Genomic DNA, 6,159 nt, shown 5'->3' on the forward strand with positions numbered 1-6,159 from the left:
CCTGGGCAACAGAGCGAGACTCCATCTCAAACAAAAAACAAATGTAATCAGAACACTCTGATTCAGACGGTCTGACTACATTACATCCGGGGCTTTTGATAGCAGCAGGACTCTTGTGAGCTTCCGAGACTGCCAGAAGAAAAGAGGAGCAAATACATTTCCACACTCAGGAACCCCGTGACTCACTGCATTCCAGCAGCTCAGAGTGAGTTCCTGCAGACTCCTCTTCTATTTTCTGAAAGGTATTGTGTTAATTTTGGAGTAAATTTTGCTTTAAACACTTGATAGAATTCTCCACTGAATGCATCTGGCCTAAAAAATTTTTTTTAGTCTTAAAATTATGATTTCAATTTCTTTTCTTTGGTTTGGAGACAGCATCTCTGTCACCCAGGCTGGAGTGCAGTGGTGCAATCTCGGCTCACTGCAACCTCTGCCTCCCAGGTTCAAGCAATTCTCCTGCCTCAGCCTCCCGAGTAGCTGGGATTACAGGTGCCTGCCACCACGCCTGGCTAATTTTTGTATTTTTAGTAGAGACGGGGTTTTGTCATGTTGGCCAGGCTGGTCTCGAACTCTTGACTGGTGATCCACCTGCCTCAGCCTCCAAAAGTGCTGGGATTACAGGCGTGTCCACCACTTCTGGCTAATCTCAATTTGTTTGATAGTATAGGACTATTCAAATTACTTATTTCATATAGGTGATTTGTGGCAGTCTGTGGGGTTTTTTTGTTTGTTTCTGAGGAACTGGCATATTTCGTTGAAGTTGTCAAATTTTATGTTTGTAGAGTATTCTCTTATCTTTTTGATGTCTGCAGGATCTGATTTGTGTAATAGCCCTTGTTTCATTACTGATATTGACAAGTTATGTCATGTTCCTTTTTTCCCCCAAGTTTTGCTTCTCAGCAAGAAGTCCGGTTAGGTTGATTCTTTCTCAGCCTTGCTTTAGAGCTGTGCCCCACACATTTCGATATGTTGTATTTTCATCTTCATTCCTTCCATGCATTTCGATTTCCCTTAAGACTTCTTACGGACCCATGGATTATGTAGAAGTGTGTTATTGATTTTCCAAGTGTAAAAGTTTTTTATGTTGTCTTTCTGTTATTGTTTCCAGTTTGATTCCATCATGGTCAGAGAACACATTCTGTATGATAAAATTCTTCTAAATGTGTTGAAGTTTGTTTTATGCTCTGGAAATTGGTCTATTGGGTGTATGTTCTCTGGGCACTTGAAAGGAATGTATGCTGTTGTTGGTTGAAGTGTTTGACAAATGTCTGTTAGACCCTTTTGGTTGTTGGTGGTGTTGAATATCATTCTATTTCCTTGCAGATATCCTGCCTAGTTGTGTCCTGATGTTGAGGGAGGGATGTTGAAACCTCCAACTACAATGGTGCACTTGTCTAATTGTCTATTTCTCTATTCATTTTCTTCCACATTTTGTTTCACATATTTTTATAGCTCTGTTTCTTAATGCATACACATTTAGGATTGCTATGCCTTCTTGGTGGATTAAACTTTTTATCATTATGTAATTTCCTTCTCTGTTTTTTTGTTTTTGTTTTTGTTTTTTTTGAGGCGGAGTTTCGCTCTTGTTGCCCAGGCTGGAGTGCAATGGCATGATCTTGGCTCACTGCAACCTCCACCTCCTGGGTTCAAGTGATTCTCCTGCCTCAGCCTCCTGAGTAGCTGGGATTACAGGCTTGGGCCACCACGCGCTGCTAATTGTGTATTTTTAGTAGAGATGAATCACAGTGGTTTTAAACTCCCTGTCTGATAATTCCAATGTCCCTGCCGTCTGAGTCTGGTTCTGATTCGTGTTCTCTCTCTCTTTAAACTGTTTTTTGCCTTTGAGTATGTCTTGTTATTTTGTTTCTTGAAAATGGGGCATGGTATGGCTGAGCAGGGAACTGCAGTGGACAAGGCTTTAGTGATGTGGCGATAAGGTGTGGGGGCAGGGAAGCACGCGACAGCCCCGTGATTAGGTCTCAGCCTTGTGGTGAGCCTGTGCCCCTAGACTGAACTTCACAATGCTGCTCAGGTTGCTCCCCTCCACCCCACCCAAGTCCTTAGGTGGGAGAGGATGGGATGGCTGCAGGGAACTGAAGGGGGGTATTTTCCTTCCCTGAAGGCATTAGGCTCTGAAGGGTTAAATTGTTTCTTTTTGCCCAGGTCAGTTAGGCTCTGAGGAAACCTCATTAGATGAGTCTCTGGTTAAACTGTTTATTTTGGTCAGGGAAGGCTGGGTCTCCCTCTGTTGCCCAGTCTGGAGTGCAGTGGTGCCATCACAGCTTACTGCAGCCTTGAACTTCAGGCTCAAACCATCCTCCTACCTCAGCAGCCCCAAGTAGCTGGAACTACAGGCATGCAGCACCACACCTGGCTAACTAAAAAAAACCAGTCTTTTGTAGAGATGAGATCTTACTTTGTTGCCCAGGCTGGTCTCAAACTTCTGACCTTAAGCAATCCTCCCACCTTGGCCTCCAAAGTGCTGGGATACTGGCATGAGCCTAATGGTTGCTCCTCGGGGAAGATCTTGTTAAGAGCAGAATGCTTCTATTTATTTCAAAGTGGTATATTTCAAAATGTTTATTTCCCTTCTCCCTGCCAGACACACAAAAATCTGGGATTTTTTCTCAGTTATTTACTGTGAGAACCTGGCTGAGCTCCAGCAGGTAAAATTCACGAAAGCGTAGGGACCCCCAGTACCTGGGTCCTCCTGGAGTTTTCATCTGAGACTTGTCCACACTGAGTCTCCAGCAGGTCGTCAGTTACAGTTCTGGTTTCCCTGCCTGGCACAGGTTTCCCACGTTTCAGCTCCTAAGTTTCTGTTCCAGTACATTGTGGCTGTCTGTATTCACCTGTCCTCTCTTCACTTCGGAGAGGGCAGAGAGTGGTCCTGTATCCTCACGTCTCTTACAAATCTGTTTCAGAAGAGTTGTTGATCTTAATCTCTCTTTCAGGAGTGGAGATTTCTTTTTTTAATTTTTTCTTGGAGACGGAGTCTCGCTCTGTCACCCAGGGTGGAGTGCAGTGGTGCGATCTTGGCTCACCGTGACTTCCGCCTCTCTGGTTCAAGTGATTCTCCTGCCTCAGCCTCCCAAGTAGCTGGGACTACAGGCGCCCGCCGCCATGCCCAGCTAGTTTTTTGTATTTTAGTAGAGACGGGGTTTCACCGTGTTTCCCAGACTGGTCCCGAACTCCTGAGCTCAGGCAATCCACCCACCTGGGCCTCCCAAAGTGCTAGGATTACAGGCGTGAGCCACCATACCCGGCCAGGAGTGGAGATTTCTAAGCTTCTTACATGCCAGACCAGAACCAGAACGCAGAGTGGTATTTTTTACTTTTATTTTTTTCTAGACAGTCAGTCTCGCTGGGATGCCCAGGCTGGAGTGCAATGGCGTGACCTCAGCTTAGTGCAACCTCCACCTCCCAGGTTCAAGTGATTCTCCTGCCTCAGCCTCCCGAGTAGCTGGGATTACAGGCATACACCACCACGCCCGGCTAATTTTTGTATTTTTAGTAGACACAAGGTTTCACCATGTTGGTCAGTCTGGTCTCAAACGCCTGACCTCAAGTGATCCGCCCACCTCGCCCTCCCAAAGTGCCGGGATTACAGACGTGAGCCACTGCACCCAGCCCCTCTACATGTATTTACACCCATAGGACAATTGTAATTTTTGCCTCCACTATCAAACACAATTTAGAAGACTCAAGAGGAGAAGGGAAGCCTATTGCATTTGCCCTCCTTTCTTCCTGGCAGAGATGGAAGTCTAGGCCCTTCTTCCATTTCTGTTGGCATAGTGGGGGTGTGGACATGGTTTTTCTGCAGTTCTGACTGGAGTAAAGCAGTTACTGTGTACTGTCGTGATAGGCTGTCCCTTTCCTGGTCTTTTGGCTAGAGAGAGGATGGAGACTTTTGGGGGGTGCTTTTTGTGTGCCCATTTGCATTTCTGAGTTGCCAGCTTCTTTGCTTCCAAGACTAGGATATATGAGGTAAACAGAGACCCAGAGAACTCATCACCATGTTGTCACTTGAGTCTGACTGAGTGCCATTGCCAGTGGCTTGCTTCTCTCTACTTTTCATAGTTTTCTTATGTTTGTTTTAGATACAATAGTGAAGATTTGTAGTGTGTTTAGTGAAAAGAGTAGGGAAATACATGTCTGTTTTCCCCAGAGCAGAAGTACAAATTTGGTTTTTTGTTTTTTCTTTTTGAGACAGGGTCTCACTCTGTTGCCTAGTCTAAAGTGCAATGGCACGATCATGGCTCACTGCAGCCTCAACCTCCTGGGCTCAGGCGATCCTCCCACCTCAGCCTCCCAGGTAGTTCGGCTACAGGCGTGTGCCACCATGCCCGGCTAATTTTATATTTTTAGTAGAGACGGGTTTTCTCCATATTGGTCAGGCTGGTCTCGAACTCCTGACCTCAAGTAATCTGCCCGCCTCAGCCTCCCAAAATGCTGGGATTACCGGCGTGAGCCACTGTGCCCGGTTGAGTTTTTAATTTTTTACATCATTGTTGGCTGTTGGCTTTTGAGGGTTGGGGTGTATGTATGTATGTATGTATGTATTTATATGAGACAGATCTGGTCTTGCTTTATTGCCCAGGCGGCTGGAGTGCAGTGGCACAATCTCAGCTCACTGCAATCTCCTCCTCCCGGGCTCAAGCAACCCTCCTGTCTCAGCCTCCCAAGTAGCTGGGACCACAGGAGTGTGCCATCATGCCCAGCTAATTTTCATAATTTTTTTTTTTTGTAGAGACAGGATCTCACTATGTTGCCCAAGCTGGTCTCAAACTCCTGGGCTCAAGCAGTTGTCCCACCTCAGCCTCCCAAAGTGCTGGGATTATAGGCATGTGCCACCACGCCTGGATAATTTTGTATTTTTAGTAGAGATGGGGTTTCACTATGTTGGTCAGCCTGGTCTGACCTCAGGTCATCCACCCACTTGGGCCTCCCAAAGTGCTGGGATTACAGGCATGAGCCACTGTGCCCAGCTGAGAAAGGATTTATTTATTTATTTATTTGAGACGGAGTCTCGCTCTGTCGCCCAGGCTGGAATGCAGTGGTACGATCTCAGCTCACTGAAACCTCTGCCCTCCTGGGTTCAAGAGAGTCTCCTGCCTCAGTCTCCTGAGTAGCTGGGATTACAGGCGTGCACCACCACGCCTGGCTAGTTTTTGTATTTTTAGTAGAGACGGGGTTTCACCATGTTGGCCAGGCTGGTCTCAAACCCCTGGCCTCAAGTGATGCACTTGCCTCAGCTTCTCAAAGTGCTGGGATTACAGGTGTGAGCCACCACACCCGACCGGAGGAAGGATTTTTATGGAAGACAGCAACACATTCGGCTTTGTGCTGAGAAGCAGAGTGTAGAAGAAAAACAGTAGATACTGGAAAAGGAGTCAAAAGCCATATGATTTAGGGCCCACAACAAGGATTCTGGCTTTCACTCTAATTGCAAAGAGAAGACAATAAAACATCTCATTTTTGTTAAAAAATCTTTTTTACACCAGGCATAGTGGCTCACGCCTGTAATCCCAGCACTTTGGGAGGCCGAGGCGGGAGGATCACTTGAGCCTAGGCGTTTGAGACCAGCCTGGGCAACATAGTGAGACCCCGTCTCTCAAAAACAAAAACAAACAACAACAACAACAACAAAAACAGAAGCAGCAGCTTGTGGAAGTGTAGAGTAGTGTAGAGAGAGATAACAGGGCCTTGCACTGGGCAAGTAACCATGGAAGGACACCTGCAGTTCATGGCAACAGGGTGGGCGTGGCTCTACAAGTAAGGGAATGACTCCTTGTGCATCCAGGTGGACAGTTGTGCCATATGGAATTACCTATATGGGAAGATTGGTATTTAACACACAGGGAAATCACCATGCTACTTTCTTCTATGATTTTGACTACTTTAGATTCTACATGTAAATGAAATCATGCAGTATTTGTATTTCTGTGCCTTCTTTATTTCACTTAACATAATGTCCTCCAGGTTCATCCATATTGTCACATATGTCAGGATTTCTTTATTTTTTTAAGGCAGAATAATATTCCTTTGTGTATATAAACACATTGTGGCTGGGCTTGGTGGCTCACGCCTGTAATCCCAGCACTTTGGGAGGCCAAGGAGGATGGATCACGAGGTCAGGAGTTCAAGACCAGCCTGGTG

This window comes from Pan troglodytes, chromosome 4 (genome assembly GCF_028858775.2).
Source record: "Pan troglodytes isolate AG18354 chromosome 4, NHGRI_mPanTro3-v2.0_pri, whole genome shotgun sequence".
Classification (NCBI taxonomy): Eukaryota; Metazoa; Chordata; class Mammalia; order Primates; family Hominidae; genus Pan; species Pan troglodytes.